General features: G+C 32.2%; 1 protein-coding gene and 1 long non-coding RNA gene across 3 annotated transcripts in view; one reads left to right on the top strand and one right to left on the bottom strand.

The window, feature by feature from the left end:
* Positions 1–24349, bottom strand: part of LOC118191452 (BAR/IMD domain-containing adapter protein 2-like) — a 509223-nt gene that overhangs the window by 277287 nt on the left and 207587 nt on the right. The gene's annotated exons all lie outside the window — the stretch shown is intronic.
* The window catches only part of LOC146996778 (uncharacterized), a 190698-nt gene continuing 171514 nt past the window's right edge, over positions 5166–24349 (top strand). The window contains exon 1 of the long non-coding RNA XR_015041662.1: positions 5166–5312. This is a non-coding gene — a long non-coding RNA (uncharacterized LOC146996778). The remainder of the gene's footprint in view (positions 5313–24349) is intronic.

Genomic DNA, 24349 nt, shown 5'->3' with positions numbered 1-24349 from the left:
TTCCATTCAACACTTAATACATGCAATATTTCTTTCCAGTTTGAAACATTTCTCAAATATAGTTTGGCCTTACTTTTATGTGCCATGTTCAAAACACAAACTTCGGCCATTCGAATTACGGCAATAAACTCATATTTCACATAAAATATAAAGTACTTAAATATAATGAGTTTCTTTTTTATATTTTCTGTTAAGGCAATGTTTGATGTTGTGATACTATACAAAAATTCTGAGAAAATAAAAGTGCTAAATAATTCATGCTTAAATACTAAGCAACTTTTCGTCAACTTTTAATTTTTTATAGAAAACGCTAGATTACTATGCGTGATTTTAAATGAAAATTATCAGCCACATTTATATGAGTAAAACGTATATACACTTCAAATAATTTTAGTAAAGCAACTTTAATATTTCATATCACAGGGACTTGCATATGAAGATAATTGAATAAAAGAAAGGAGAGAGAAAATAAAAAAAGCACGATTGTACATGTACGAGTATGTGTCGCATTCAGCTTTTCTTAAAAACGTTTCCTGATTGTGTAGGCAATCATTTTATATTCAAGGATAAATCTGTATTTGTAATGATACCTTCAGAATGCTTACCAGTTCTCGCAAGATATCCATTATTAATTCTTCTCTGTTAAAAATGCTAGTAAGAATCATGTAATGTACACGAATCTTACAATATTGAATTTCACTGACAGAAGGAATTCCCATATTTTGCAGAGATGTAATAATTATTTTCCGGGTTAGGATTATTCATTTTGTAAGACAAACGGACTTAAAGCACCTTTCGATCAATCGGCACCATGACGTATTTTAAACAAGTGACATTTGATCAAAATAACTTAAGTTTCTTTTACCAAAAATTCAAAGACAGTTCTAGAATGGCTAATGTTTTCAGGTTATCCAAAACGATACGACTTCAAATCTGTATGATAGATACCAAAAACAAATACTCTTTCAGAGCTTCCAAGAATGTCTGAAACACTGGAGTGAATGTGTGTGTTTTCTGGTGGATATTAAGGTGTCTCGGCAATAGTTTGTTTTTACATTTCAAACAAAATACTCTGCAACTCTTTTCCGCTAACGGTTTTATTACAGGACTATTAAACATACTTAATGATCATTGCATTTTTGTTAAGTATAAGATAAATGTCTTTTAGATTAGCTAGAAGAATAAAACTTGGAGGTAAAAAAACCTAATTTAGAAGCATTTTACTTATTACCCTGTTTTAAAAACTTATCACAAAATCCGTGATGAACGTTTTAGACAATAAAGAAGTTTGTATGGAAAGCTGTTCCCACTTAGCGAAGCCAGTGAAGTAGAAACGAGATAGACGAAATGAAAAGTACATGTTATAAATCAAAATTTTTAGTAATATTCTGTATACTTCCGCACACTGAAATTAAGAAATTTCCTGCTCATTCCGTTTTCAAGGCTAATAAAATAATTTAACATTCTTACATTAAACATTCTCAGGGAGTTAATGCAATAGTTATTGAATTTTGGTACATAATGTATAACTCAATATATTTTGTTTCACAAATGATATTAAATAAACTATATACACATATATTATATTGACGGATTCATGAAACTGTATTAAATGTGTATATACAAAATATGTTCTGTATCATACGAGCATATATGCTTATTTTCTCCTTAATTTCAAAATAAATAAAAGTATAAAAAATTTACAATTCTTTGCAATTTTTAATAAATAATTCCATTTTTTAATAAATAATAAAGTCCATTTTAAATAAATAATAAAATCCCCTTAAATCTTTAAAGACAACAAGAAAAATAATTCGATGATGAGGTAAACTATTTAAAATTTCAGTAATATACCAGACGGAAACATGCCGTATATTGCTTCACCTTTAAATTTACAAACTGTGAAAACGGAAATAAAAATTGATGGGAAAAAAGGAATAAGCACATCAAGTTTACAACCTGCGTGTATGGGGAAACACGCAGTGTATCTGGCAGATATAATAGATCCATTTATCCTCGAACTTGACTTCTTAAGGAAATATGAATTTCGCTTAAATTTAAAAAAAAAGAACTGCGCTAATGTTATAAAGAGATACATCAATTTAGAAGTGATTAAAAATGAGGTGTGGTGCTATAGGATACTCTGGACACTACTACTATACTTCCTAGAATGGACTGTCTCGTTTGCAGTCCAGCAAAACTCAGAAGTTGCACATGGGAATTTCTGATTTTAGCACAGAAAGTACACGTTTGAAAAGATTTTGGAATGAATACAACTGCCCTCAATTTAATAGAAGATTTCTGTATATGTAATATATACATGATTACTTTGCTAATATCTAGAGTAATTTAATTCGAACTACGTGTAAAATTAGATGTTACTATTCCTAAAATAATTAGTTTTTTTCCCTCATTTTAAGCCTAGAAATTATTAAAATTATTACATTGTGTTATTCTTATAACTCTAAAAGGTATTAAAATAGCAGTGTGGCTTTCTTTTTCTATCTTATTTGAACTAAAGTGTAATTCATTCTTATAATATGAACTTAATTTATTTAAGTAGTTTTATTCACAAGTAGAAATAATACATAGTTCTGCACAAGTTGATAAGACTGTTACGTATGAGTGATATTACTTACTTTCATGGCTTGAAATGATAGATGGAAATTGGAAACAGAATTAGGGAAATTAAGGTATTACTGTGCTTTATATTATATATCTCTTAATGAGCCAAAATGAATGAAAGAAAATAAAAACTCTGTAATGATGCATCTTGTACACAGAGAGATAAATATGAATAAGCAAAGTAAGTTAAAATGAGATTAAAGCAATATTTACTAAAAGAGGTTATTAAATGTACACGAAATATAGTAATGTCTTTTTCCAGCTTAAGGTAAATCTTTCGTAAATGACTGATTTAAATTTAGCAAGTAAAAGAATTTAAACTATATTTAATTTGCAACTAATTAAACTATACTTAATTTGCAACTGAAGATTTTTTAATATTTTTGCTTAACTATCAATTGTTTCATATCGACTAAAATTTCTGTTGCTATAAGATTTTCTTTAAATTTCTCTTTTTGTTCATCAGTTGGCTGTTAAAGTTAAATCTTGGAATTAATATTTGAATTCTTTCTTTGAGTTTCTGATTTTCCCGATTTATACATTCATTTGCAATGATAATACAATATCCCTTTAGAGTTTGTTTCAAAATTTGATGTAGAATTATTTTTATTTAATGTCGAAATCTTTAATGTTTAAACTATTTATCAACCAATAAAAGCAATTTGGAATCTTTAATGTATTTTGAACATTTTTTTTAAATCATTGGCTTTCTTCACTCACCGGTTAGTTACTAATAGTGATGTATATATTAGTCAAAAGATTTAAATTGTTAGCAACTTTGTGATTTTAAGTGATAATGGGATAGATTTATATACCAAGGAGAAATTCAAATGAACTGAAAGTAAATCTATGCTGTCGAACAGATCGAGACAATTTGTCTAAATGACGTCATACGTAATAGTCTCAAACTAATTAAAATGATATATTTTTCCATGTCCAGAGGAAGTGACTTTCTTTTTATTAAGGTACATTTCTGACCCGGCAACCTGTATGCAGAGCCGTAAGGGGCTGACGCCTTACTCTTGATTTACCATCAGCTTGATGCACTCGGAATCGTGACTTAATGTTATTCGCCTGCCAGTCATCGATGATCTAGTCAAGACCTCGTGGCCTCATGGAGATTTTCGGATTTTGAACGTCATACGATGAAATAAGTGCTGCGTAGTCCGTCTACTGGCTGTCCGACCAGGCCTGTATTGAATTGGGCTGTCATCAAAGCTAAGGAATGATGTCCCTTGTTGCGTACGGTATAGCTGAGTCTTCGAAGAACACAACCGTTCAAGGCTGCGTGTCGTTTACAGTTCGTCCGATTACTCTTTTTTTCTGCTATCCATGTACTCGTATCTTGTTCTGTTGACATTGTGAATTGTCGAATTATTTCTGAAAATGAATGACTCCTTCTACGGCGCATTTATCTTCAACTGAAGCTGCTTAAACCGTGAATTTTATCGATCATGTTATTTTCAACCATTACTTAGAAAGCACTGTACTTTTGGCTTATACACTCTACGGTATGTGAGCAGATATGAGGTAAAAGTGCCACAAACGATGTCTATCTCTTCAGTGAAGTAAAATCTGGTTATTCACAAAACTAAAAATAAAATCTGAGACCATGTGAGAATTTTTATTAGGACATTAACGCAATTTTAAAAAATAGTGTAAGTAATATTATGGACCAATGGTATAGAATAGTGGCAACTGCATAAGAATGATACTTTTCAGTTCGTTTAATATATGTTTGAAAATACTCATTTACAATTCACCACAGTTGGGAGAAAATTATGCAATTTAATTTTTATTGTATTTAACTAAAACCCTTTAACATAAAGGACTCTTTTAAATATCGTACTGCTGTTAAAGAGTTTTCAACATTAACGCCATTAAAACCATCAGACATTAAATTAAAACGTGATTTTAATGGTAATAAAAGACTATTTTACTTATTGCTAGCCAACTTAGTGTTAAAAATCTGTTTATTAAATCGTGTATGGTTTAGTATGTACTCTGCGTATTTAAAGTAAAACCAGCCACATATAACGAAGTTCCCAGTTAATGTGCCTGTTATAGTTCTTTAATATAAAAACGATATTTAAAATTAAGTACAAAAAAACAGCAAAAGTTTACTACATTGGTTAAGAATATTTTGAATTTAAATGATTTCTACATAAACCGTAAAAAATGCTATTTTTAATGACTACGCTTCTTCATTTGTAACTGGCCTGAAGGAAATAAGAAATAACTGACTCTACTACAACATTGTTTCGTTTCGAATCTTTGTTTCCTTCAGATATCAGGTGCTATTCCTTTAAGAGTACTATTGAACAACTTCAAAGTATAAGATTGTTTTAAGAAAAACAAAAGGCGAGATCCGAGCTCAGGAGGACAAGATAACGCTGAGCATGTGGCAGGCCGAGGGCAAATATTTGCTGGGGAAAGAAGCGTGACGTCACGACGAGTCTTAACACGGATCACTGAGGCTTGAAATTGGGTAAAGAGTCTTTTGACCGGTGAAGTGGAAAGTAAAACAAAGTCTCACGAAGCTGTGTTGAGTGGTTTACTTTCTTTCAACGCTGTCAAAAGTGGTATAAGTTTTAAAGTGAGAAAGTGAAGAGTATTAAGTTAAGAATTAACTGAAACCCCGAGAACAATAAATTAATGAACTTTTCTCTTGGACTATGCAGTTACAGGTACTAATCCTTGATTCCCTGTGTGTTGTATACTCATTTATTTATTTTGTTTTCGTTTCGTCATCCATTGTCATATATCTTACAGTGCCATCTTTATATTTCAGATAAGGGACTGATTAAAGATTTGTCCCATTTTCAACAGTAATATGTTTAATTAATTAGAATCTGTATCGTTGTTTTATTGATATGAAGTATGTATGACAGACTTCTTCTGAATTTTTTAAGTTTTCGAAGTACTAACTTTTGAAGTTTGTTTTGAAATTTTTATTATTAAATATCGAAAGGCAGTATGCCCAGTTTCAGTTGGAAATCATATTTCGCATTTCCCAGAGTAATAATAAAATTGTAAATACCTTAAATAAATCTTTTCATAGTTTTCTTATATTACAAATAAATTTTAACAGCTAGATTCAAGTTTTATTATAAATAACAAGCACATAACTCACAAAGAATTTAGACAAAAGATTTACAAACGCAAACATTACATTTTTATTGAATAACTGAAGGTTTTTCACACCTGAAAAGTAGACTTTGCGGCTTATAATCAAACAATGATGGCTACACAATTCTGCTACACAGAATTCATAAATAGTTACCAAAAGACAATGTCTTGCTTTGAACTGTGTATATTTCAATGACGCATAAACTCGTTTTTGCTTTTGGTGTATTAAGTGCGTAATAAATTATTTAACTCATCCGTGAGTGATTATAAGTCTTAAAAGCATGTTTAAAGTAAGGCAGGCTAAGCTGCGAAGTCCAAATATCTATTAGATGCATAATAAGTTAGGTTTATTAGATGTATATTAAGCTCTTAACAGCATTTTGAACTTATAAGGGGACTTGATAAGATATAAATCCATTATATCGAACAAAACTTGCACAACTATATTAATTACAACAGTTTGACGGAAACATCGGCCTAACTTCAGCGAAGGTTCATGTCTGGAAATTCTGTCATTCGTAAGTACAGTAACAACGAAAAGGTTGCTGAAAACTAAATAGGTTTTGTTTCCAGTAAAATTTATTCACAAAGAAGCAGATCTCTTTTCCAAACTAATAGACATGTTTTCTCAACAGTAGCCAAAAGGGAAATGAAACAAGTAATTTTATATAAATTTTAGACTTATGCGAATGTTACTTCTCCTAATACTATTAAGTCATCTTGGTTTGGGTTTAAATTTTCACTGATTTGATCTTGTCCATCATGACATTGCTAAATAAATGTATTTGCAAACTACTATTTAAATGGCAGAATTTGCTGACCATATCATGTTTCCTTTTAATTTTAAAGAAAGAGAATACGATCTCCATAAATTTTACTTTCATCGTCAGGCAATCAAGTCCATAGATCAAGCCCGTAAGCAGTAGTATTCACTCACTGTTATATAACATTAATATAATTTGTAGTATAACATTAATATAACTTGTAGTATAACATTAATATAACTTGCATACTTTGATTTCTAACTATAACATGAAATAAAATTTCTTTGGTAGAAATCCATCATTATTTTTGTAATTGTCCTTAATAAAGTTTGATCATGTAGTTGTTTTTATCAGAGCCATTGAAGCCCGCCCATGTTATATATCATGTATTTCTTGGATGACAATTGGTACATGTTGATACTTATAAAAGTGTCCATTTGCCATAATGTTTTCCAAAGTTAATAGAATTAGGACATTTATTCCCATCTTAGAAACTCCCTTCCTTTTACAACCATTATTTCTAATCACGTCGGTTATTACACACAAAGCTTTAAACTTATTTAATAGTTGTTCTGCAATTAATATCCAATAATCCTTTAAATGTAAGTTAAAACCCTAGTAATTGGAAAAGCCTTTGAAAAACTCAACACTATGTCTTTTCATAACACAATCAAATTTCAAAAGCTGAAGCCTTATAGTAACTTGAATACAAGTAGTAAAGTAATACAAGAATAAATTTCTGAGATAGTGAAATTCCTATGTTGAGGTCTCTAATTAAATACAGGTTTCTTAAGGGGATTAAAAAAGAAGAATAGAAAGATTAGATGAGCAAATTCTTACTGATCGATCATTATTACTTGCATTACTTCTAAATCAAAATATTAATTAAATCTCTGCTTTGTGGATTTATACCTTCTTATGTCAATCCACGTATTTCCTCTCCATTCTCAAAGAAGCGAATATTTTAATTATTCTGTTTTCCTTGATTGTAGTTTGCCAATGGCTGATTGGATAATCTGCACGTTGTTAGTTTAATCTACGGACGAATATCAGTGGAAGAATTGGCTACACGAGTGTTTCTTATTTTTTTCTTCCCATGCCTTAAATACTAAGCAGTTTTCTTTCGCAAAGGTACCCTTCTCTTCAGGCAGTCATTCTTACCATTTTGCCATCTGGATTTCAAACAAAAAACAAAAAAACAAAATAAAATCTTTGATTATTATAAACAAAAACTCAAACATTCAAAATAATTTATCCGATTAGATTTTTAGTAACAAAATTTCTTTAACTGGCGAAAGAAGTTATAATCTTTTTTTGATTTTTGCATACTTAGCTTATTTTCTCATTCTGTTCATTCATTTTACTGTTGTTTTTCAGGCATTTTTTCGAATCCTTTTTTATCATAGTACATTAATTTTAGCATTATTTAATCTGTATTATTATTCGCTGTCGATCTTTTGAAAATTATTTCATTTATTTATTGATTTACTAAATGTAAATTATTGCCATTTTACTTTTGTATTATGTATATACATTATGAAAATTACATTAAATATTGTTAAATGCTTCTTCAACAAAACGTAATGAATAAAACAATTAACATGACTAACATATCACAGAAAATTATCAAAATATTCCAAAATTTATCCCAAACCGAGCAACAAAAACAAAGAAATTTAGAAGTGTTAGTCACATAAAGTTTTTCTCAAGAGGATGGCATTATCTAATCTTAATCCTCTAGTTTTCTTAGTCTGCCGTCGCATATATTTTAACTGACAGGAATAATTAAATACTGAGGTAATTTAATCAGGCAATAATAATTAAAATAATTAAGTTCATTAAGAAATAGTTCCGTCCCTCCCCACACGAAATTACCAAATCCTCGTCTAAGCAACTTTTAATAACAGCGTTAACTAAATAAGTATTTTAATGTTGATAAATTTTAAATGATTGGTAAGTTATATGTTAATCTTTTTTATTTCAGTATTTTTTTTATATAAGGATCCAGCAACATTTATACCGATTTACAACGTGTCCTAATACGCTGCACAATACTGAAAAATGAATTGTACATACTTGAGTTACAGGTAAATTTTTATCGTTTTCTAAGCATTTTATCTCTTTTGGTTTTCAATAGATGGAAAGGTAATATGTTTACGTCTGGGTGGAGGTTTTAGTAGTTCTATGAGAAGCAAAGCAACAATAAATTCGTTTGGCTAAGAAAAACGCAATTGTCCTCTCAACTACCAATTGTGGACAACATTTTATTTTATTATATTTTGTTGCTGTTGTTGTATTTTCTGTTTCAAGTGACGTTCAGACGAATGAATACGTTTCTTGGTACTAATAAAATTTCTGTAGTTCTCAAAGTTTTGCCAATATTTGATTATTATTGACGATTTCGCTTTTTTCTGTCTTGATTATGCAATCATATTTGACATTGCATATTTCTAATCGCTTTTAAGCAGATTTGTTCGTGGATGTCATTTTATCTTTTAGTTTTAATTATTGACTTAATGTATTTTCCACGTTATTATTCAATCATTTTCCAGATATAAGCTCAAAAGTACCTGATTATGTAACACTGTGTTTCTTCCCTTACAACGAGCTTTAATTTTATGTGATCATTTCTTTGTTGGCATTAGTTACAATTTCTGTTACGAGTATTAATAGTTTTGTGGGCTTTTCATTTAGTCCTTTACCATCTGCACTTACGATAAAAATAGAGTTATATCAAGAACAAATCATCTTGAATAAGGAATTTATCTTGAACTGGTCGCCTTCGAACTGAGCCTACTGTCGTTGGTTTTATTACCGTAACATTTTAAAAAAAAAGCGTGCTCTCTGCGTCACTAATCTGCGTTGTCAAGAAGATGCTTGCCAGCAAGAAAAAATAAAGTTTAAATTTGCCACTATGACTGTATCTATTTCTTTATGCATCGGGTGTCATTTCTAGCAGCTACGCCATTATCTTCGACTTCAAAGTCTAAACCATTTTTATCTATCTAACATTACCTTTCTGTGATATTTGATATTTATTGAAATAACAGTTGAACAGGTCTTTGATTTCATGTAATATCGATGTCATATCAGCTTGATGTAATCCAAAGGCATGAGTATCTTCCTGTGGCTCTGGAGTATTATTTAGTTGCATCGTAAAAATGAAACACAACAGACATTTACAGAAGGCGTGGGCAACGAAACTCTTGAACTTTCCTAAAAATAAACATCGCATTATAGAATAAAACTCAAACATTCTTGCATTATTCGAAATGTTTATTGCTACTTCTCCCCTGCGATAGCATTTTAGTTTAATTTACATTTTTTGACATTGTATAGATGCCACATTTTTATCGTAAATGTTTTGAAATTTACATCACTATGTCCTTACTTTTAAATATATATATATACTATTGCTAGATTTTTTAAGATATGGTATGCACTATTCAATTTCGCTTTTGCATAATTTTTCTGGCAACAACTTTCCTAATGAAAGGATTTTCTGAAACGAACATAGCAAAATACTGTCGAAAGAAATAAGCTTATGCTTTTTCTTAAACACGTTCCATCCAAGCCTGTAATTGGACATCACCTCCAAACTAATGGAGAGGAAAGGTAAAAAAAATATTGCAACATAGCCCGGCACTTTTTCGTCCATAACCATTAACCGCAAGGGAAAATATGAAAGGAAAAAAAAATGCTTCGCAGCTCTGTGAACAAAATAATAACAAAACAAAATTGGCGAAGTGCCACCTAAAAACACGTGGACTGAATACTTCTGATACTATTTCCGACGCGAGGGACTGTATTGGGTAGTGTGATACGTAATTTCAGTTTCTTTTTAGTCCCCTTTTGTTCTATCAAGTTCCATAAAGTTTGCAACTTTTCTCTTTCGGCGATATAAAATAAAGCGACACAACACTTTTTTTAATTACAAAAATTTATTTTAAATAGGGATTGTGAATATTTTTGCAAGATAGGTAGGTATCAATGAAGGTGGTAAACAAATGAACAGTTTCTCTATTAATAATCTATTTCAAAAAGCAACCGGATAGATTAGTAATCACTGTTACTCAGGTTCAATTTAAAAAATATCATTTTGGATCCGAAGCTACTATGGAAAGCAGGTAAGAAATATACGGACATATCTAAAATAATTTTTAATATCCTTTTTAGAATTTCATCCAGAATTATACCATTAGCAAATACATGAATAATACAGTATAAATTTACGTAGAAAGATATTTTGATAACAAATAAAATCGTTCAAATAATGAGGTGTTTACACCTAATCATGGTAAACAACGAAGTTTTTAACCCGTAGCGATATTTAGAATTATACCTAAGTTCGTTTAACAGTTACAACTGCACAAAGTTCATTTATTAGGAATTTAGAATTAAACTTAAGTTTGTACCCTGCAAAAGGCCAAAGATCTAGCCCCAAATCTTTAAAGTTCCCAAAATGGCAAAAGAGGATACATTCTTAATTATAAATCTAACATGACTTTCCCAGTTTCTACCTTAACCCATTAACAGCCAAAACTACAAGGAATGTTTCTTTTCTCATGAAAATAATAACAAATATTAAATTAAGCATTTATAACATAAATTTACATTGAAAATAAAAAAAATGCTCTTACCTGTGGAAAACGCGAGTGTTGCGTTCGCGCAACGTCAGCGGAATAAGACTACGGGTGTTTAGTGAGTAGGATTGTACTCGTGTGATGTTTCTTTTGAGTGGAGCGCAGGATTACTTTTTAGCTGTATAACATTTTATAAATCTACTAATCACTTTACTTGTGATTAATTTAATATTAAAATACATTGTATTTCTTTTACAAATGCAGATTATTTCAATTGAAAGACTCACGCATGAAAAGCTTGATTACAGTCACGATGTAAAGCTACATTACATACTTTGCATCTATAAACAGTCTGGATATAGTACTCGTTACAGCAAAGTCTTTTGTTATCAACGGACTTTACGATAAAATGTCTACTATCTCCATGCAATGGTTTTTGAATGCTGAATTTACTAGGTCTTCCTGTTGCTGATCTATTTCTGGTTAATTCTACACTCTCAATAGGAGCTTTCAAAAGGAATAATGCATTCTCGCGTCTGAAATCTAAGAGTATATTTCCAGTAGTAAAAAGTGGTGATATTTAGTAAGTTTAGATACGGTCTCACCTCATATAATTTATCAGTATTGTCAATTTGGCTATTGTCAAATGCAAATTCTGCTTCATATTCCTGTACTGCAAACGTGATATCGATTCTCGTAGAACAGGAACAGAAATGTCCTTATCAAAAGACCAATACATTTTTTTCTTGAGGTAAAGGATAATATCCTGTAAGCAATAATTTTCCAATAAATCTTCTCATATAGGCTTCAGATGCAATCAATTTTTTTTTTTTTTTTTTTGCTCAGCGTATATATTAGTCTGTTCAGCGAGAAGAGAGTAAATATCTAAACCAAAACGAAAATCGAAAATCTGTACACTAGTTTTACCTTGTATTTTGTCTTTTATAATTTCTCTTCTATCTCTTTCTTCATGTTCTTCCTGACACATAACTAACAGTTCCTTTTTTATCCACTTAAAGATTTCAATCTTCTGCTTTTTAAACTTTTTAGTATGACTATAACTACTTTTAGAAGGCTGAAACTTACTTCTTACATGAATTTCAATTTCCCTCAGCAGTATCATTTGGTAAAATATCATTATCATTATTTAAAACATTGCCATTCCTTTCTTCTTCATCATTAGTTTCTGCAATTTCTGGGGGAACAACAACACTATCAGTTTCATTCTGGTCATTATTAACATTATCATCATCTATTTCTTCATCAAAAAATCTTTGAAGGGCTTCTCCTAATGTAAGATACCTCGTTCTAAGCACTTTTAAACAACCAAAACATCGAAAGGAATGAGTGAAAAAGGAGATTGACTGCTGACGTTGCGTCAGTGCAACACCTGTTTTCTTTTGCTTCCCAACACAAATATAAACATCTGACTGATGTAATGTTCTGATAAACGATGACCTTGACTAAAAATAGATCACTCATAAAGACGGCGATTCTTTCGTTAAATATTTTCAGCAAAAATACCCGGTCGAAAATTTTGCTTAAATTTTGCTTAAAGTATGAGATTAATTATTATAAACAAAATGGTTGTTGAAGGCAGATATTTTTTTACAGAAATAATCTTCATAATATTCCCTACACAAAATCATCTGCTGGTATAAAATATCTTAGGTAGTTATATTTATATACGCATTTTTATTTTGACCGTTGCGTCAACGCAACACCAGCGACTAATGGGTTAATTTTTTTCCCCTAACCTAATTCTTATTATGATTGTCTGGACCCATTTAAAGATGTATGTTTGAGAACGTGTTTGAATCATGACTCATAATTTTGATCGTATAAATACGAGTGGGAGTAAACGAGATCCCTTTAACGGAGTACTAAAGTGAGTTTTCATAAACAGTTCTGTAGAGGTACATTTATATTTTGGTTATTAGTTTCTTTTTTAGAACAATGTTTAAAAGTGTAGCTAGAGAACACATATAATAGTATTCGGATGGGTCCCTGTTTCATCGCACTCTATAATTTGATTCTGGACAGGTAGTCGGAAAGCCGTCACACACAGCAGCGTACTCTCAAGGGCATTCTCTTCACTCAGAAAAGATCTGAATCTTCAAAACTGGATTAGACCAATAGATACAGAAACCATCTCTTCCTATGTCGCAGCAGACAGGAACACATCACACGAACCGTCGCACTTCTCGTTAAGACGAGATTCCAGATCTTCTGAAGCGGGAATTGACACCTTCAAATTTATTTTATCTTTTCAGTCGCAGCCTTAATAACAATACCAACGAATGCTACTTAGTGATTCGGAGCCTCTGTTAATCTAATGGCAGTTATATGTGTTTCATCTCACAAAAATAAACTCAGTTTATCTCCGCACTCTTCATCTACGACGAAGAAACACCCCACTAAATGTGCTTTTCTTGTATGTTCCTTTCGTCGTTTCTTCACCGCAAAACCCGTCAGTCCTTTCGTTCTCGTCTTCTTTTCTTTCGACAAAATTTGCATTATTCATCCCATTCCTTAATTAGCAGCAAAACCTAACACTTATCCACCTCTCGTGTAGTCCTATATTACTCGAGGGATATATCATTCTGTACTTGAATCAGTTTCCTTTACTTCAGAACCTCTAGCAATTAGACAATCATGCAAACAGAAGGTTTTTCGTTCGAAGAAATGTCCGTTAGCTTAGATTTTTTATTCTGCTCAAAAACGAATTACTCAAAATTCAGTTTATTTCATCCCTTTATCTCTTGTGGATGGATTGCTACTCGACAAATGTGACCGCTAAAGCTTCGTTAACAGAATGATTTTAAAATCATAAGAGGTATAAGCCGAGCTTCGTTTCTAAGCAACCAAACCTCGCTACCACGAAATTTAAGGCCGGCGAAATGATTGCCAAACGCATAATATTTCTGCAAGAAGGGGCAAACAGTTTTAATTTGCACGTGGTCGGTTGACGGTCTAGAATCGGTACTGAAAATTGTTTAAGATTTGTAATGCTAACTTGACGTAACAGGCAATCAGTCACAACGAAGCAAACATCGGTAAACGGTTAAGGCGCGTCAACTGCACATTTTGGCATGCGCAGTACCTTCCTTCCTGAATAGCAATGACATTAATCTGTTAAACAGGTGTGAATCAACTAAATGATCTTTTATGTCTTTAAACCACTGAGCATATGACGATAAAATCGTTATCTGAACGACGCCTGACGTTGGCAATTTAACTACCTAGAATAATAACGTTATTACACTCTAGTACAAAATGTCTACGGCGCTTTAATTAACAATAACGAATAAGAATGCAATTTTAAAACCTTTTACCACTAAAGAGCAAAGGAAAAGTGAATAATGTTTCTTCTTTATAGCATTTTATTTTACGAAATATATTTAACTAATAAAGTAAAACTCTTGTAAGAAATTCCAGATCAATGAGAAATTAAAGAAAATCACATTTTACTCGGTATTCAACAACTAAATGAGAAATCTACAAATTAAATCGCACATATCCAGAAATTGAGTCTTACATTTAATCGATAACATAGCATCACTTTCAGAAACCATTGGAAAAGAGATTTGTCCATGTCAACAGAAAATTCAGGTTACTTAATTCAAAGCTTAGATTCGCAGATTACTATTTAATGGCATGGTACCTGGGATGAAACAATGCATTGCATTCGATTTCAGCCGAAACAGGGTTCTTAAAGTAGGAAGTAATTTCGGCTTCCTTTGTGAAGGAAGTTCTAGTGTCACAAAGAGATTTACTTTTCGAAAATTAAAGAATAGCTTACGCAGGGAAGGACTTTTATATTGAGAGCTTAGTTTTTACAAACCATATCGAGCCGTTTTAATTATTTTCCCTTTTTCGTTTGTATACATAAAATAGTTCAAAGCTAAAATATGAAAATTCAGATATATTACATTACTGTTCAAATCATTTGAAATTAATTTAGAGTTCGTAGAATATACTAAAAAACTATGAATTCCAAGAAAATGGTGGAATGCTTAATCATATAGTTAATTTAGACATTAGGATGTTTTCAGAACCAAGTTAGGACAAAATCGGAAGTGAAAGTGAGCATTCCTATATACATACAATTCTTGCCATCAATATACGGTTTCACACCCATCAGTACACTGGTTTTGTATGTCTATACAACTCTTGGTACCTCAGTACAACTGCTTGATTACTTCATAAAACACACATTTTAAAATACGCTTTGGGTCTCTAGTTATGTTTTCTGAATCTCTTCAATATTATTAAAACAATAATGTTTGAGGTGAGACTGCTTTGTAGAAAAGAGAAACCAGTCTACAGGTGCCAGATCTGATGAATAAGTGGAATTAAGAATTTTGATAGTTTGCTAGAAACTACTTAATGAAAACAGACCTGAGAAACGGCCTATTATCGTGCAACAGAAACTGTATATTAATCCAGAGCGAAAAGGCTCATTTAACTGGCCTTTTCGTCGTAAGTCGATTTTACGATTTTATCAGGCCTCTCTCAGGCTAACCACAAACTATGGCGACCAGCAATCAAGCCGCATCCCAAAAGCAGCCCTAAAATAGATCAAATTAAATTAACAACGGAAAAACAGAGCCAGAAATCCGAATAAATAAAAAGTTAGTATAACGAAATTAAACGAAATCATAATAATACATTCAGCTTAAAGTATGCGAAACTTAATTGAACACTGGCTGAATTCAAACGACGCAAAAGGATAGAAAGAACGTTAAAAAATTAACTAAACAAGATACAAGTTAATAAAAATTTAAAAAAAATAATAAGGAAAGGGGCATAAGCACATAGAAACATGTAAAATAAACAATACAAATAGAAATAAAACAGACAAAAAGGAAGAAATGTGTAAACACAAACAACAGACGCAATCACTGCAATACTGAGACTTCAGGAATCTAAGATAATATACCTGCTGCAATACGATTACTATTAATAACTTTAAAATAATTTCCTTAGCCCACCAACGGCCAAGCGGTAAAGTGGCTGAACATTGTTAGTTCGGTCCGAGGTTCGAATCTTGCTAACGGGGTGGCTACAGGGGCATTTTCGTGGTTTTCCCCATGTGTAACGACCCAGTTCCCTCCTTCGAAAGTTCTCCATGGTGGCATCCCTCCCTTTCGTGTAGTGCCCTAAGAGCGGAACATGTAAATAATAATAAACAAATAAAAATTTTCTTACATATCAGAATAAAATCCCTGAGATTTTAAAAGGTTTATTTAAAATATAATTAAAATACATGTCTAATATGCATAGTTACGATACAATCTTCCATGAAGTTCTGTGTGTTGCCCAAAATTCCACAGGTGGAACAGAATTTGTTTGTTTGGAGATTAAAAGGAGAGAGGCATTCTGGGATACATCCATGTCCAGTAAGAAATTGGTTAGCATTGATGTCATTGATGATATTTTTGCACTTCCATAATGCTGTACAAGTAAATAACTAATCCTTATGTTTAACAGATTAGTCCCGTTTCTGTTTCCATTCCCTATGGTAAAAGTTTTTAATATTTTTATTGGTATTCGTTTTGAACCCTGAACACCAGGCTCTGCTGAAACACCTGCCTGAGCAGCTTCTTTGGCAAGAGCATCCTCCCTTTCATTATCTTCAGTTCCATTGTGAGCGTTGACGCAGCCAAAATTTATGTTAGAATATTGTTGTAACCGATGGGTCAAGAATTTAAGGTCACAGATCATACGATTATTGTTTTTTGGATCGATCGAACTGCTAATAAAGAAAGAGAATTGGTAAAAATGTGAAAAGTAGTGCCTTTCTAAAAATGACATTATATTATCTAACGTAATGAATAGAGGACAGCAGTGAGCTCTGCCAGATAAACAGAGCTTAGTCATTGAAGTCAAGTTGCTCTGTGGCAGTTTCTTTGAAGTAATAGTAAGAACACAGGCCGAATACACTCAGCCCTCAAACCCAGAACCATCTGTGAAGATCTCAGTGTACCGTATTGCAGGAAAATGAAAATCATGTGATAAGCCATACCTGCTGGCGGGTTGAGTCGAGTTAATATTAAAATTATTACAAACATCTGCAGCACTTCCCGGAATCCATTCCTTAAAATTACTTTACCATACTAAACGTAATTGTCTGAGAGGGAATGTACTACAGCCAAGATGCACGGCACCTCATTCGAAACGGTCCTGAAGTCCCGGCTGATTACTAACAGCCAACCCCTCTGGATCGTATCTTACTTTATTCTCAGTCTTTATATCTCCCCCGCCCTAGGGCTACAGGCAATAACGGCATTTGTTAATATAGGAATAAAAACGTTATTGTATAACTCTAAAACTAACTTGTTTTGCTTACAGCGCATTTTTCTCCCTAAATTTTGTCAATAAAATAATAGAATAGAGTCTGTTTTTTTTATGTAGAGAATTAGAATTATCTAAAAATTTTAATTTATCGTCTATTAAACTTCGTAATATTTAAAAGACCAAAATAATTTCATTCTATTATTACTTAATTTCAAGCTAGAGGACGGACGCCGCGACGACCACCCTTCGGGAAGAAATTATAGTTCGTTTTAATCCTCATACTTTCCAATTAACAATAATTATTCAAGTGGTCAGCCACTTTATCAAATTTATTTTCTAGTTTTTCTAAAGAGCATGCTTAAAGAAGAAAAATAATATCGTCAGCGTATGCCACGACATCATTCCTCTCATCTTACTCAATTTTTTGCAGCTTGACTATTATGACACTCCAGAACAGGGCAGCACTGCATGAGCCCTGGGGACAGCCATTATAAATTAATCCTTCTAGTAAACTCGATATTTTTTAAACCAGTACAATAATTTACTGTACGATCAGAAAAATAAACTTCATAATTTCATAAAGGTTTTATTTAGAATTTCAATCTATCTCAAGGAGAACAGCAGAAACGCCCAGCGAACAGAATCAAATGCACCCGAGATGTCAAATAAGACCACTGCCACATATTCAATCTGCCTATAATGTTATAAAATTCATTACTTTATGTAATGCACCGTCGGTTGCCCTTGAAAGGATAAAACCAAATTGCTTTTAAGAAAATTACTTATTAATAATTATAGTGTAAAAGGATGTAAATGCGTTGTAATAATTTTATTAAAAATCTTTTGCAAGACTTTCAACATACAGATTGGCATTTATTTGTACTTGTTCTTTGGGACAAGTACGAGGTTTCCAAATTTTAAAGTCATGGAGAAAACCAAGTGGCTTATTAGAAAGGCAAGCAAAAAAGTAAATAAAGAATTCAGAAAACATTTTACTAATAAACACAAAGATCTCGTCAGTTTCCGGTGCACCTTTAATGCGGAGATCAAAAGTAACAATCAGAATCTCGTCTTTTAGTCACGCAAAGATCTAAAGAATCACGATTAGTTTCAATTTTTTACATTACCAAAGTCGAACGCATCGTAGTAATTTTTGCGTCCAATAATCGTTTATTTTGATGTTCTGTTTTGGCAGTGATATCTTTCCGATATCTTGCCAGCTCCTTTTCATATATAATTTTTATTTTGATCCAAATATGTACACTAATATTTGGCATTTGGGAGCTCTTTCTCAAGGCTCTAACTCCTCTGCGTTTTCTGTATAACTCAGGCGATCACCAACTAGAATGGATAGTAATAGATTTGTTAATTTTAAGTTAAGAATTAACAATTAAAAACTCCTACAAATTTTTGCAATTAAAAACTACTTAGATTAAATTATTATATTAGTCGGTATAGGTTTCCTCGTCCAGGATATTTATTTGTACCTTATCACCCACAGAGTGGGATGTGAGAATGAGATCCGTCCACCTCCGACCAACAAAGGAAACAAAGCTAGACTCCGACTTTGGGTAGTTAAGAAGACAGAGATTACACTGGCAGATAAAATTCATATGTTAAATAACCTTGCGCATCATTTGTATCAGCCCCAAACAAAATGTTTCAGAAGATTTTTAATGTGTAATGTGTGTTTCTGTATGATGTGTGTAAAAATGTGTTTGTAGACCTTCGGCCGTCCAGAAGTAAACGGAAATCATTCCGAGAATGAAGTTACCACCGCTAGCACAAATGACCACAACAGTGTCTCTCACATGTATCGACAAATAATCCAGATCCTTATTGAGTATATAAATAGCCACTGTGCCGCTCTTCTTCGAGATCACATTCTAACGGGCCGGAGATTAGCACAAATATTATTAAGACTCTTGAACAGTAATTTAATTGATGTTAGCCTCCAGTACCCCTTCAATTTCAACAACTTGGCATGCTTCCTTATTGCAGTGCTGTACGTTACTGTTAAGAAAACGTATAAAAAATGTAAACAGAAAGAATGAACTACACCACACATCCCCAAAATTAACATCTATAAGGTTAAAATCAGCCTGCACTCAAGGTAAAATCAGACATAAAACTCATAAATACTAAAAACATATATGCAATAAAATCATCATATACCTGATAAAATCACAAGCGTAACACAATGGGCATCAACCTAAGTACACAAAGTGAGCAAATAAGGACAAACATACACGGTCACAATAAGATAAAAATATCAAACACGTAATGCCCCAATGTCAAAATTTGTGTGTTGTTAAAAACGTTTATCTCTTTCCTGTAAATCATGCAGTCACGACAATCATAGTTTTCAGTAACAAATTTTGTTGCAGCCAATTTGTTTGAAGCGACACAGTTTACACATCATTTATTATTTCGATCTCTACAGACCTCAACTGAGTATACCATCTACGCCAAGTTTCCTGCCTGCAAAATTTAGCAGTATGCCTATAATACTGCCAATTCAGAAATGTTTTGGGAGTAACAGATAGTTTCGCATGGTAGGTGTGCCAGCCTATCGCGACCCTACCATGGTTCGCAATTCCAACTTGGAATATAGGAAGGATCTGAAAGGTCCTGTGACCCAACTGATCATTCTTTTTATGCCTTATCTCAAAAAGGAAACGCACACAACTCTTACTGATACACATACAATTGCCCCTTAATGGGTTGATAAGATCGCTTTGAGGCAGATTTTTCGGCATATTATACACAATGTGTATAATACACAATTATCTACATCAGGTGAGAAACGTCTTCGACTCATGCGAATACCATCAGTGCAGTTTTTATAGTGCGTAAACCGTTTTACCGGCCTGTTTAGCTGTTTACCGAGCCCTAATTTTAAAACAATATCTCCATTCCTCTTAACAAAGCCACATCGTAGGGATTCGTTTTAGGGAAACAGATTTCGAGTACTTCTAAGGCACTCAAGCCTTTTTTTTTTTTTTCAGGTTTTATTGTTATCTCATCATGCCCTTAAAAACGTCATTTTTATCTGAATTAATAGTTGATATGGCCTCAAAAATCTTGCACCACCCTTATGTCAACATGCAAACAGCAGCCGGTTATTCGATTAAGCTCTTTTCAGGCTGAAAGGGCTAATTCTCTTTAGAAGTCTGTCGGTTACCTCTTTAATGAAATTCGGAGTTCACCGTATATCCTTTGGGAAAAACATTCCATGCAAGATACTCCCTTCAAATCAGAAAGAATCATCCATATGGTCTTTACATTCTATTTCTGAAACCAGATGTTTTCGTCAAAGGTTGCACCCTCTACCCAGCTGGTGACTCCCGTTTTGTTTCAGCTTCATAAGCAAATCCTCAGGTTTCACCTGCAGGCAAAGTTTATTTCTAAAATCTTGCTAATTTTCTCGCTTTACTAACTTAAGCTTAGATTTTAATTTCATGGCAACATATGTTGATTTAATCGAAGCAAACAATTATCTTCACTGAAAATTTTGTGATGTCCTCTTTCATCCTCTCTAAACGTGGAGAAAATTTCAAGCTTTCTCTTTTCTTCCGCAAATTTTCAATATGAGAACCTATCAAACATCGTACTATTTCAGCTTCTTCTTCATATCATAGAAAAATTCTTTGTTTTTAACAGGGTTACAAAATTAAAAAGATCAAGGCATATTTTAGCTTAAAAGAAGGCATATTTTAGCGTAATTCTAATTGAAATAAATACTGAAGTGGCCAACAGTATTTATTTCAATTAGAAAAAGATGATGTATTCTTAATTTGTACGTTATAAATCATGTTGTTATACATGATCGTAAAATATTCAGTTCCCTATATAGAGCTTATCATCTTCCTCGTGATTAAAAACACATTAAATTAGAAAAATAATGAATCGGTTTTATTAAAATTGTGATAGAAACATTACTTATAATTTTGGATCATTACATTTTAAAATCAGATTTAAATGCTAATCCAATATCAACAGTTGTCTTTTCATTTAAAGTATAAAATTCTCAAAATATTTTAGCTCAGTATTTTTCTTTAGAAATCAAAATGGTCGTAAACGTTTTATTCCTGAGAAAGGGGAACCCATTTCTGATGGCTTTCGAAATCTATAAACTTTTATTTAAAATCCAAAGTTGATTTTTTGGCCTAATTTTATACTTTACACTGCGTGCTTCTGTTCTGGTTTGCAGCTTAAGATATTCACAAAGGAGGTATTTATGAGAGAAACAATTCAAAAGTTTTTATTTATCTAAAAATGTATAACTCAATTCATGAAGAATTACATCGGATGTATCTAAAAAAATTAAATACAAGATTACTTCATCTTACCTATTTATAGCCGAGTCAAATTCCATTACAAATTTGATTATCTTTTCTTTTCTTGACACCAAAAATTAAGTTAATTTTTGCCTCACAGCTCTTAGAAAACAAAAGAATAAATTCAAAGAAAAAAACAGACTGAGAAATTGAAGCGTTGCATTAAACACGAAAACAACACAACCCGAAAAAGAAAATTCTCTCCGAGAATTCTCTTAATATTATTTTTCCGCCCTCAAGACAGAGTGTTATATGTGCATCTTCGTATCTTCCTCTTTTCTTTTTGACGCTCCTTTGGCTTCTATATTTGCTTTTACCGGGGGTATCCAGTGTATTTAAGTGCTAGCAGGGAAAAGCTGACACTGGGAATTACCTGCTAAGATTGCACTTTTGGATGGAAGCTGTTACCAAAAAGTAGCTTCTGTGCTTACCGACGGCAGGGGAAGAGGGAAAAATGTATGTCCAGGGACACAATGAGGTGGCATTGGGCGCTGATTGAGATTGGCAAGCTGAAAGCTATTACGGAAGAATTACTCGGCGAAATGGGCTCAGTACACTTAATTTAGACCGGTCACTGAAAAGTTACTCTTACAGGCGGGATAATTACGAAACCAACCGAAGAAACATTTATCGAAGGAAAGGTATGTTTGGTAGCAGAAAGAAAATAAAATAATAATCTATTGGGTTTCTTTAATACTTCTCCTGACTAGTCTTCTGATTACTATTAACCTATAGTTAGTAAAATTTCACAAAGAAAAAAAAGTATTTATAATAAATTTCTTTTTCTTAGAAAGGTAAGCATCACACCGCACTTTACAAAAATTAAACAACTAACCTAATATCAGAATTCTCAGTTTCCTCCTGTTGTCATTTTAATCTAATAACTGCTTAAATTTTTAATATTGCGACTAAAAATGAATAAAAATTTCTGTATTTTTATTTTTGGGATTAGTTGTTTAATTGCTCTTCACTTTTTGAATCAAGAAATAGTAAAATGCTGTAAATCAAATAATGTCATACATATTTACTAAGTTACCCAAAATGTTTGCAGAAATATTTTGCAAATAGTGCACATAAATTTACACGAAATTGTACTAAGTACTTTAAACAGAAATTAGTTATTTGTGAATTGTGTACTCTGATTCGTGTAAATCTGTTCAAAATTACAAAACCTCTTTGATATTTCTATTTACTGTTTATTAGAAGAGAAGGGGATTACGCCCGTCCTCTTGGAAGTGATAGCATATGAATTAAATATGTTCACCTGGCTTTCCAAAAAACCTTTCCCATATCATCTTCTTAGGAAACGAAACCCCTGAGTCATTTACTAGTTAGTGCTTAATAGAAGCGCACATTTCGACTCTCCCAGAAGTTTAGGGCAAAATCTATAAGATACCAAATGTGGACTGTCCATTAATAGTCAAAAGGTTTACCGATATATGGGGATAAGCATTTAGTAATATTTTACTGCAATTACCGCACAGAAAATTCCTGAAGACAGGATTTACTTGTGATGTATATTAGACATAGGTTTCCTAGTAAGAAAAAGCAATAGTTTGAACAGCATTATAATATAAATTACTTTTGTAATATATAATCAATTATTTTTCCACCAGTTTAAATACAACACTAAAATCATACGAAATAGTGAAAAATTAGAGTTTTAGAGTGAAAAATGAAATCTGTTAAATAAGTATGAAACAGAGCTCCGATATACGCCGATATTACGGCTGAACTATTTCTGTTACATAACATCGCTTATTATTTTGAAAGTTATACACAGAATGATGCAAAACGTTTGGGAAAACTTTCAATCTTTGATAGAATAATCTAAATAAGCCCTTTTCTTTATGCAGTGCATTGGCGTATGATTCAAACAGTGAAATGATAAAGGATGCTTTTCAGTTAAAGCATAAGAGAGCTGTTGTTTGCATTCGCAATCATTTTTATCGAGGATTTCGGAATGACTGCTGTTTTTCGTTATCATACGAAAATGGGAGAAGACGAACATGCATTTAATGCATGAAGCTGTTAACAGTACTGTGAAAAAGTCCAAATACAGAAATGCTTTCCTACATGGCACGTACCAGGTTGTAAAACCTTTGACAAACTGTGATTATATATTCCAATTCCTTCCAGGGTATACGATATCCAAGGAATATGAAGGCACAATGTGTTAGGATTAAAAGCATGGGGTAGATCAACTGCTAACGCCTTCCCATACTTAACTATTCCTTAAAAGAATTCCAAACTTTGTAAGAGCTCACAAAGAAAGGTTTGAGATCCGCCGAGGAGATGAGCATCTGAAGCTATCCAAAGAATTTAGAGTTTACCTGTTATAATACATCGTTTAATCCCACCTTACACCTAGCTTTCAGTATTAACAAAAACAATGATTTAAGACATAATGAGATTACAATAAAATTCCAATGCAATCCGAAATTCACAAATTAAATTGAGAGCATATGTTTGGATGCAGCAAAAATAATAAATACATATAATAAGTTATAACACGAAACACAACGTTAGAATCAGATGTACTAATAATACCCAATAAGTGTTTACGGCGTCAAATCATTTGAAAATAATATAAAAAATTGTGAGTAAG

The sequence above is a fragment of the Stegodyphus dumicola genome, chromosome 6 (assembly GCF_044657685.1).
Source record: "Stegodyphus dumicola isolate Sdum_Otavi_A_Nest chromosome 6, ASM4465768v1".
In the NCBI taxonomy this organism is placed as follows: domain Eukaryota; kingdom Metazoa; phylum Arthropoda; class Arachnida; order Araneae; family Eresidae; genus Stegodyphus; species Stegodyphus dumicola.
Note: the sequence above shows the minus strand (reverse complement) of the source record. Positions and strands in the feature narration are given on the sequence as shown.